The sequence below is a fragment of the Berghia stephanieae genome, chromosome 4 (genome assembly GCF_034508935.2).
Source record: "Berghia stephanieae isolate SIO BIC M18660-M18661 chromosome 4, UCSD_Bste_1.3, whole genome shotgun sequence".
In the NCBI taxonomy this organism is placed as follows: domain Eukaryota; kingdom Metazoa; phylum Mollusca; class Gastropoda; order Nudibranchia; family Aeolidiidae; genus Berghia; species Berghia stephanieae.
This window is the reverse complement of record NC_088363.1, coordinates 86,458,988-86,469,526: the sequence shown is the minus strand read 5'-3', so window position 1 is coordinate 86,469,526 and position 10,539 is coordinate 86,458,988. Positions and strand designations below refer to the sequence as shown.

At 38.1% G+C, this 10,539-nt stretch overlaps 1 protein-coding gene across 4 annotated transcripts in view; it reads right to left on the bottom strand.

The window, feature by feature from the left end:
- Positions 1–9,422: 9,422 nt before the first annotated feature.
- Positions 9,423–10,539, bottom strand: part of LOC144971464 (uncharacterized) — a 16,437-nt gene continuing 15,320 nt past the window's right edge. For all 4 annotated transcript variants that reach the window (XM_078912403.1, XM_078912401.1, XM_078912404.1 and 1 more), the window contains one exon: positions 9,423–10,539. This exon is cut by the window's right edge and continues 1,380 nt beyond it. The gene's annotated coding sequence lies outside the window, so the exon portion shown is untranslated.

Sequence of the window (10,539 nt, the reverse complement as noted above, 5' to 3'; positions counted from 1 at the left end):
ATAACCTAAATGTGTTGCAAGCGCTGTAAAACCCTTAAAAACAAAAACAAACAGGATTGATACACTGAAAATTGTACTTCTCGTTAGAAAGTAAAATCTGCTATAGTGTCAATGAAAGGAAACACACAAAAAAACCAACTCACCATCTCTGCTTTCTCCCATATCATCCAGTAATTCATCCATATCACCACCAACATCAGATGAAGAACTTGGTTGTTGGGCAACAGGCTGAACCTCTTGTTCATTGTCGAAGCGCTCAAACAGATTAGTCCGAGAACTTGCCATTTATCTTTATAATCATAAACATGCCCTGCAAGAATAGATAACACATTTCAAGGTTTTAATAAATCTATTTGATCTGGATACAAGCATTTGCAATTTAAAAGATGATGATGATATATGTATTATAAATTATAAAGCATGTATACTAAAGTTTTCCAACAGTTTTTATATATTTTGACAGAATAACAATTAATGGTAACAATATGTATTATAAATTATAAAGCATGTGTATACTAATGATTTTCAACAGTTTTTATAGTATAGGGTTTGACAGCATTACAAATAACAATGGTGAGTGACAAAACAATGTAGATCTAGATTATAGCTTTACATTTTTGGGATCTTCATATTTACAGGAATCAGTTAAAGCTTACATTTTGATAAGATCTAGATTTTGTAAAGTATATTTAGTGGTAAAACAAAGCTTAGAATCATACTTTAAAAATGGTATTTACTTACCTAATCAGGATGTTGTTAGATTGAAAGTCAGGTCAGCCTTGTGTTTTGAATGGTGTTAAGAGAAAAGGAGGAATTCAGGAACAGGAAGTGGTGAATAATTCTAATAAGTTGCCAGATAATTTTTGAATATGTTGCCGAATAAGTTGGTGGAGTTTTGTCTCTATTCAGTAATAAGTCAAAATAGGATAAAATGTATAGAAACTAGTGATGTAAAGATGGGGTGCATTTGCACCCCAAAGAGTAAAATAGGTTTCTCTCATTTGCTACTAAAATATTAGGAGGTGCAGTTGCACCCCACAGGATGAAAATCGGAATATTCCTGTTTTTTTCTATGTGCCTGTTAGGGGGTGCATCTGCACCCCAAAAGCATAAAATAGGATGCGTTTTCAAGGGGTGAAAATAGGGTTTAATTACAGCGAGTTGTATTCAATAGCTTTACCAATGGAATCATTTCTTTCCATGAGCACCACTAACAACTCAGTTTTCATTTTCATTTCTTGTAATGTGACATACATTTTTGGGCAGACTCAGGCGTAGCCATCTTAAATCTTGCCTGACGCGAAATGATCAGACCCACAGTTAGTGAGTATTTATCACAATATTTTGACACACTAATGAAGGAATTGCGTTGCAACACCTGGCAATTCCATGTTTACTTTTTCAATTCAGAAAAGTGAGTGGAGCAGGCACTTATCTCTCACTCACTTTTCTGAATTAAAAATTCACCCCATATACCGGGCATACTCAATGTCTCAATCGTTTCTATGTTATATGTTTGTGTTGAGAATATTGGCTATTAAGCTTAACTGCTGGCCAGGTAACTTCGCGATGGTTGTGTGGCGAACCCGCGGTCTCCAGAAGTCGGTGAGAGAGAGCTCTAGAAATGACCTGAGTTTGATACGAATATTTTTGTGTTCGTGGATAGCTCATACGGTAGAGTCACGCTCTCACCGGCCAGGCGGAGTTGTCGTATCAATAAGGTCGCAGGTTCAAACCCCACCACAACCGCGAAAATTTTTATTCTCTATTGTCTTCTGGCACTTTTCTACTCACTTCATCTCTTGTTGTTTACTTTTTCAATGGCCTGTGTTCTATTCAGGATCTGTAGGGCTGATTGTTTCTAGTGTCAAGCAACACCACTTTCCCCTCTCATGTTATTCAGTGTGTCATTTATGACATGGGTAATGTAAATGTTGTTTCTCAAAGCTCGAAGAAATAAATAACAATGTGAAATTGAGTGTGATTTCACATTGTTTGTTATTTATTTCTTCGAGCTTTGAGCAGCAACATTTACATTACCCAGTATTTTTCAAGAATAACCTCCCAGCTGCAACACCGTGATTCGTTTATTCTTTAATCGTTTATCCATCATTCAGATAGGACGCTATTCCAATCCAATGCCACTACCATATTATCTCATTCATCTGTAGTGTTTCATTCATCCTGTTTTGTTGATAAAGGGGCACAGTGTTGAATAGGCGAGCTTTTAGTTCTCTACCTGCGCCGCGGTCAAGAGGTAATTTACTCCATCAATTTCCCGACCAGTGCAACGGGTTATCTCCCGTGATACTTAACAGATTTGTTACTGATATCTGGTTATATTACAATCGCTTTTGCACAACCACAGTCGATTTTACCAATTTAAACAAATTGGCAACACATTGAGAAAACTTTAATCTGTATTTTGGTACCAAACACTCTATCATTAGAATTACTCTCTTTAACAAGATATGAAGTGAGTAGAAAAGTGCCAGAAGACAATAGAGAATAAAAAAATTTTTCGCGGCGTTGGTGGGGTTTGAACCTGCGACCTTATTGGTACGACAACTCCGCCTGGCAGGTGAGAGCGTGGCTCTACCGTGTGAGCTATCCACGAACACAAAAATATTCGTTTCAAACCCAAAGTCATTTCTAGATCCCTCTCTCACCCACTTCTTGAGATCGCCGATTCGTTCACCACCATCGCGAAGTAATTTTGACCAGCAGTTAAGCTTAATAGCCAATATTCTCATCACAAACATATAACATAGAAACGATTGAGACATTGAGTATGCTCCGGTGTATGGGGTGAATTTTTAATTCAGAAAAGTGAGTGGAGCAGGCACTTATGTTGGTAACAACAAGATATGAAGTGAGTAGAAAAGTGCCAGAAGACAATAGAGAATAAAAAAATTTTTCGCGGCGTTGGTGGGGTTTGAACCTGCGACCTTATTGGTACGACAACTCCGCCTGGCAGGTGAGAGCGTGGCTCTACCGTGTGAGCTATCCACGAACACAAAAATATTCGTTTCAAACCCAAAGTCATTTCTAGATCCCTCTCTCACCCACTTCTTGAGATCGCCGATTCGTTCACCACCATCGCGAAGTAATTTTGACCAGCAGTTAAGCTTAATAGCCAATATTCTCATCACAAACATATAACATAGAAACGATTGAGACATTGAGTATGCTCCGGTGTATGGGGTGAATTTTTAATTCAGAAAAGTGAGTGGAGCAGGCACTTATGTTGGTAACAACAAGATATGAAGTGAGTAGAAAAGTGCCAGAAGACAATAGAGAATAAAAAAATTTTTCGCGGCGTTGGTGGGGTTTGAACCTGCGACCTTATTGGTACGACAACTCCGCCTGGCAGGTGAGAGCGTGGCTCTACCGTGTGAGCTATCCACGAACACAAAAATATTCGTTTCAAACCCAAAGTCATTTCTAGATCCCTCTCTCACCCACTTCTTGAGATCGCCGATTCGTTCACCACCATCGCGAAGTAATTTTGACCAGCAGTTAAGCTTAATAGCCAATATTCTCATCACAAACATATAACATAGAAACGATTGAGACATTGAGTATGCTCCGGTGTATGGGGTGAATTTTTAATTCAGAAAAGTGAGTGGAGCAGGCACTTATGTTGGTAACAACAAGATATGAAGTGAGTAGAAAAGTGCCAGAAGACAATAGAGAATAAAAAATTTTTTATTCTCTATTGTCTTCTGGCACTTTTCTACTCACTTCATATCTTGTTGTTACCAACATAAGTGCCTGCTCACTCACTTTTCTGAATTAAAAATTCACCCCATACACCGGAGCATACTCAATGTCTCAATCGTTTCTATGTTATATGTTTGTGATGAGAATATTGGCTATTAAGCTTAACTGCTGGTCAAAATTACTTCGCGATGGTGGTGAACGAATCGGCGATCTCAAGAAGTGGGTGAGAGAGGGATCTAGAAATGACTTTGGGTTTGAAACGAATATTTTTGTGTTCGTGGATAGCTCACACGGTAGAGCCACGCTCTCACCTGCCAGGCGGAGTTGTCGTACCAATAAGGTCGCAGGTTCAAACCCCACCACCGCCGCGGAAAAAAAATTTTTTATTCTCTATTGTCTTCTGGCACTTTTCTACTCACTTCATATCTTGTTGTTACCAACATAAGTGCCTGCTCCACTCACTTTTCTGAATTAAAAATTACTCTCTTTGAGATATTTTGTATTTTGATATCAGCACAATTTCAATTATAGTTTGTTAAATTTAATTTATTGATTGCATTATTATAAGCAAACGAAATGATAGAAACTCTCAAAACTTGCTCTAGCCGATGGAGGAATAAAGTAATCTTTCATTCATTCCCTCACAATTTGTGCATCGCTTTTAGTTCTTTGATGATATGCGATAACATCTCGGTGCAGCTGTCCGATTTGTTACGCTTTGATCATTGCTGGTTCAGAGGCATATGGATTCCGGTCAAGATGTCTTCATCACACGTTATATTCAACAGGTGCTCACATGATTTAGCTTAATATTATATGAACACAATTATACCGGCTTTTAGCCCACTAGTTACAAACGTGGTCAATAAAGAACACTAGAATAAAGTCAGTCGTTTCACATTTCAGTTGCATATATTTCAAATTTATTTCCCAGGTTATAATTATAATATTGTTTCAGTACTTTGTGTAGACCTGTAAATTCTCAGTCAATTAACTGAAATCAGTCAATTTGTCAAATTCAAATATTTTAAAAAAGGAAAGAAAGAAAGAAAGAAATAAATAAATAAAAAGAATTCACAAATCGTAGTCGAATGACCGTAAAGGAATTAGGAGTGTTCCACAGCGCTACGCATAGCTCATGGGGACCGTTTATATTAACGATGTATATATTGCCAAGACTAAGCGACGCTTTTTATAAAAGGCGTGTCTGAACACATCCCTGGGTATTTTCACACATCCTTCGTTAAATTATTTTTTCACTTTCCAAACCCGTCGTGATCCCAACTGTAGCCAATTTTAACTGAGCCACCGAGCGATAAATTTCACTGTTTTATCTAAGCCAAAATTGACCACATTTACCTGGCGAGTCTCAAAAATATGATAAAGTAAATTGCGAATGTTATGTAGACACCTTCAAATCGAAAGTTAGGATAGATTGCTACAAGCACATTTCGATTGCCTCACGTTGTAAACAAACTGGTTGACCGTTTCTTCACTGATTGAGTACCTGATTATAAGGAACAATGGTAAGTAGCCTAATTAATTCCCGTGCAAATCAGGACGTTTTCTGCCATTGTTTTGCTCAAGCCCAAGCGAGCTTGCTGTTTTGTGGCGATTTACCTTCATTTCGATTCTTTGAATTTTTCCGCTACCTACGCCTGCCGAAGTTTCTTCTTGATAATTCACTTCTACTTAATAATTCAGTGTATTGGCCAGAAGTCATATTTATTTAAGTTTTGTTTTTTTTTTCTGTCATTTACTGATTGAAAATCAAGTTTGCTCTTTGCTACATTATTCTAATGTTCTCACAATGGCTTAGCTGTTCGTGGATCGCAATTCAGACTTGTCGAGCATCGATAAAGATGTGAGGAATAAATTCAATAGCTCATGGCTAGAAGTTAAAGATGATAATGGTGATTATTTTTCTGACTATGTCAAAAAAATTCCAGAGGCAGGAATATGATTTTGATGAAGTCATCTTTACCTATATGAATCACATGCTTATTTAGAATTCCTTCTACATCAAATTATGGCAGTCATACTTCCAGTAAGAAATAACACCCACTATTTTAATGTATTGTATTTATCACTCTCCTCTCCAATGATGCCCTTATTTTTAAAAAAATAATTGAATCTTCAGTTTGTCGAAGAGTTTCAGTCAATTTTTATAGAGCTCATTTACAGGTCTATTTGTGGGTAAAAAAGAAACCGTGTATAGTTTGTAATTATTATGATGCAATGATCAATATATGATTAATTAAGGGTGACTATTTTAAGCATTCGTGATACAAACATGACTTAACGAAGGGACAAAGGACAAATAGTAATAGTAACCATGTCATAAAGAAATGTATATTGTGTGTTTGTGTGTGTATGTGTGGGAGAGAGAGAAAGGGATAGATAGAGAGAGAGAGAGAGAGAGAGAGAGAGAGAGAGAGAGATTTTATTTCGACAAGATGTGGTGACTGTGCATGACTAGTTGCTGTTGTCAGTGTTTTCCCTCATCTTTGTTTTTAATCGCGTTGTCTCTGTCGGAAAAAAAATAATGTAATATCGCCTAGCAGGCATCATGTCCAGTTCTACATGTTACGCGTTGCTGTTGGAGCAGGCACTTATGTTGGTAACAACAAGATATGAAGTGAATAGAAAAGTGCCAGAAGACAATAGAGAATAAATTTTTTTTTTTCTTTTTTTCTATGTTATATGTTTGTGTTGAGAATATTGGCTATTAAGCTTAACTGCTGGTCAAAATTATTCGCGATGGTGGTGTACGAACGAATCGGCGGTCTCAAGAAGTGGGTGAGAGAGGGATCTAGTAATGACTTTGAGTTTGAAACGAATATTTTTGTGTTCGTGGATAGCTCACACGGTAGAGCCACGCTCTCACCTGCCAGGCGGAGTTGTCGTACCAATAAGGTCGCAGGTTCAAACCCCACCACCGCCGCGAAAAATTTTTTATTCTCTATTGTCTTCTGGCACTTTTCTATTCACTTCATATCTTGTTGTTACCAACACAAGTGCCTGCTCCACTCACTTTTCTGAATTAAAAATTCACCCCATACACCGGAGCATACTCAATGTCTCAATCGTTTCTATGTTATGTTTGTGTTGAGAATATTGGCTATTAAGCTTAATTGCTGGTCAAAATTATTCGCGATGGTGGTGTACGAACGAATCGGCGGTCTCAAGAAGTGGGTGAGAGAGGGATCTAGTAATGACTTTGAGTTTGAAACGAATATTTTTGTGTTCGTGGATAGCTCACACGGTAGAGCCACGCTCTCACCTGCCAGGCGGAGTTGTCGTACCAATAAGGTCACAGGTTCAAACCCCACCACCGCCGCGAAAAAATTTTATTCTCTATTGTCTTCTGGCACTTTTCTATTCACTTCATATCTTGTTGTTACCAACATAAGTGCCTGCTCCACTCACTTTTCTGAATTAAAAATTCACCCCATACACCGGAGCATACTCAATGTCTCAATCGTTTCTATGTTATATGTTTGTGTTGAGAATATTGGCTATTAAGCTTAACTGCTGGTCAAAATTATTCGCGATGGTGGTGTACGAACGAATCGGCGGTCTCAAGAAGTGGGTGAGAGAGGGATCTAGTAATGACTTTGAGTTTGAAACGAATATTTTTGTGTTCGTGGATAGCTCACACGGTAGAGCCACGCTCTCACCTGCCAGGCGGAGTTGTCGTACCAATAAGGTCGCAGGTTCAAACCCCACCACCGCCGCGAAAAAATTTTTATTCTCTATTGTCTTCTGGCACTTTTCTATTCACTTCATATCTTGTTGTTACCAACATAATTAACTGAAGGTAAAACAATATCCGACAGTCTACCCTCATAGAGAATACCGGACCTATTCTGTGGTCTACCTCCCGCTCTAAGAAAATCGAAACTCCGAATCTCCATGCCTTTAAAAAGGAAACAGTTGTAAATAGGGGACTAGCGTTAAGTAACATAATTTTTACTCTGGGTTCTGAAACAATACACTAACTGATGATTATAAGTGGTGGATTTTGAGCAAATTATGTCGCAAGTGAAGTATGAGAAAGTTGGCGGATTTTAGTGGATGGCTGGCATAAAGTTGGTAGATTTTTGCAAAGGCACCTGGCAATACCGCTGCGAATCATGTAGGCAGAAGGCAGCACAGACCACAGACTACCGTGTTATTAGTTATCACTATGGCATAGACTAACGGTCGTGTTATAATCACTTCCTACCGCCTACCATAGTGAAATCACTTTTCGCAATAAAGACTTCAAAATTTAAACTTTCACTAATCCATCAAAGTTTGTTCTGATGTTTTTAAAATGCTATTGTATATAGAAAATTTAATAAACAAACACATGACAAAAGATCCACGTTGAAAATACAAATTGAAAGAAATGCTCATTATTATTATTTAGGCCACCTCTATTTGCAGTAGTATTGCGAATAGTGATTTCCTCTATTCGCAGTAGTACTACGAATAGTAGATAGAGGTCGTTTTCGTTATTCGCAGTAGTACTGCGAATAGTATATAGCATTCGCATTCGTTATTCGGAGACTTCTATCTGAGGGTCCTCCTACTTCTATACTATGTTACTAACAGGCCGCATTTGTCTGCTGTCTTGGGACAAAGCGGTATCCTTGAACCCCCCTCTTATAAACACCCGTAACATATGCTTTCTACTTGATTTTTCTGATGTGGATCCCTAAGCTGCCATAGTTTAGAATTGGATTCAGTAGTCTGATGTCACGCCGCCCGGCAACGGCGGTCATCTTGGTTCTAAACAAAGAAAATGATTACTTTTTATTCTTCATGCTGGATAGAACTTTTCATATGTCTTGTGATCAGAATGTGTAAAAGTCAAAACATGATCAAATTTATGGGGGGTTTTTCCCCTCTGGATACGCTTTTATGCTCGCCGGAGAAATATTTCATACGGGCGTCCGCCATTGTTGAAGAGTATTGGTCTGACAAGAATCATACAGCACTTTCCTTTGATTGCTGCTGGGCAGCTCCACGGAAACCAAGTATGGTATTTGCCTTTATGCACACATATTTGTTTTGCTCTGTCCATCATTGACACTTGCAGTCAATTATTTTCCCAAAGTCCTTCGCATGGTCGATTTCCTGCAGCTTCCTTTCGTGTATGCAATAGCCCGGTGAATTCGTTGTCTTACTTTTGCTACCTCTTTTGTCCCCAGATGTCCTAACCATGTTGCTTTTGTGTCTTAGGCTTTGTCCTAAAATAAGACCCATTTTGATTTCACCTGAGCCCTGTCTGGAATCTTTTAGTGATAGGGAGACAGGTGGATTTATCTTTTTTTTATAAGAGATATTTTAAACTTGTAAATCATTTCTCTAAGGATATACTTATTTTGCATGTTTTTGCCTACCGATGTGCCACACTTGGCTGGATTTTGTGTAACGGTTTATGTAGGTTCTTAAGATCTCAAACTAGACATATAGATGGTTTCTCGTCGATCCACTTCTAATCTCTGTTTGAGGCAGCCTACTTTGTCTTCCTCTTTCTTGGAAGCTTGTAAGTGCATACTCCATCATCTTTTTTTCGCCACTTGGCACTAAGATGGCCTAAAATTGTTGTAGGCACCGTAAAAACCCCAAAAAGTAAACAAACAACAAACTCATATCGGTGCTTTATAAAGCAGATAACACGTGTGAAGAAATGCGACAACTTGTTTAAATAAAGTAAAATTTAATATTTATTAAGCTATAAATTAACATACAAAACATAATTTATTAAAATATAACGTTAAAGAGAGTAGTCATTATGTTACCATCGTTGAACTCAATGAGGGGCGTATAAAAATATGGCGTATTACACAAAGTAACTGATTAAATATTGTGAATTTCTTTTGTTTTCACCATACTCTTTGCGTTTCACAATGCCCGTCGTGACCGGGAGAGAGACAATAATCGCAAAACTGTAAACTTGGTTAGCGCACATTACACACATTACCTCAATAGACTCAGGTGTACTAATTAATTACACTCGCCCATCGACAGAGACGGATAATGTCTGTGTCGATTATAAAAAAATGTCACACAGCAGGCAATATGTAATTTATAAAATAGAAAACTGGTTCAACAGTCTGGTCTTTAGGTTGAAAATGAAGCATTGTAAAGCTATGTAACCGTATTGATATTTGTGATATTATTCGCCACGTCGCTCTATTGGATCTAGAAAGATAACAATTATAACTATCCAATCATTGCCACCCACTGGGTCATTGACAACGCTCGGTGTCTGCTCTGACCCTTCATGCTGTGGGCTTGGGAAAACTTTCAAAGCCTTTAAGCACATATCTTGTAAAGCACACCGATTTGCTAAATTCGGAAACAATTTTTAAAGCACTAACCAACCAGTTCAAGTGATTTCGTTTTTAAAAAAACCAACAAAACGTGGGAGCTTTTATATAGCGCAATATCCACTTAATGTGCTCAAAGCGCTTTAAAAGGGGTCCATGACTAACAGCAACATGTAACATGTAGAACGAGACATGACGCCTGTTAGGCGATATTACAGTTTTTACCGAAGAGACAACGCTGTTAACGGCCAGGTAATCATTTTACACCTGAGTAGGGTGAAATAATGTGAGTAAAGAGCCCTTTCCAAGGACTCAACTATGCACCGAGCGAGGGCTGGAACTCCGGACCTTCCGATCCGAAAGCAAGTGTCATACCACTATACCACATAGCCGCTCCGTTTACCTATTTAGTAGTGATAATATATATATAATTATCAATAATCAGCTCTCGTTCCATGACTCATCAATCACGTGGTTTGATGCTATACAACTT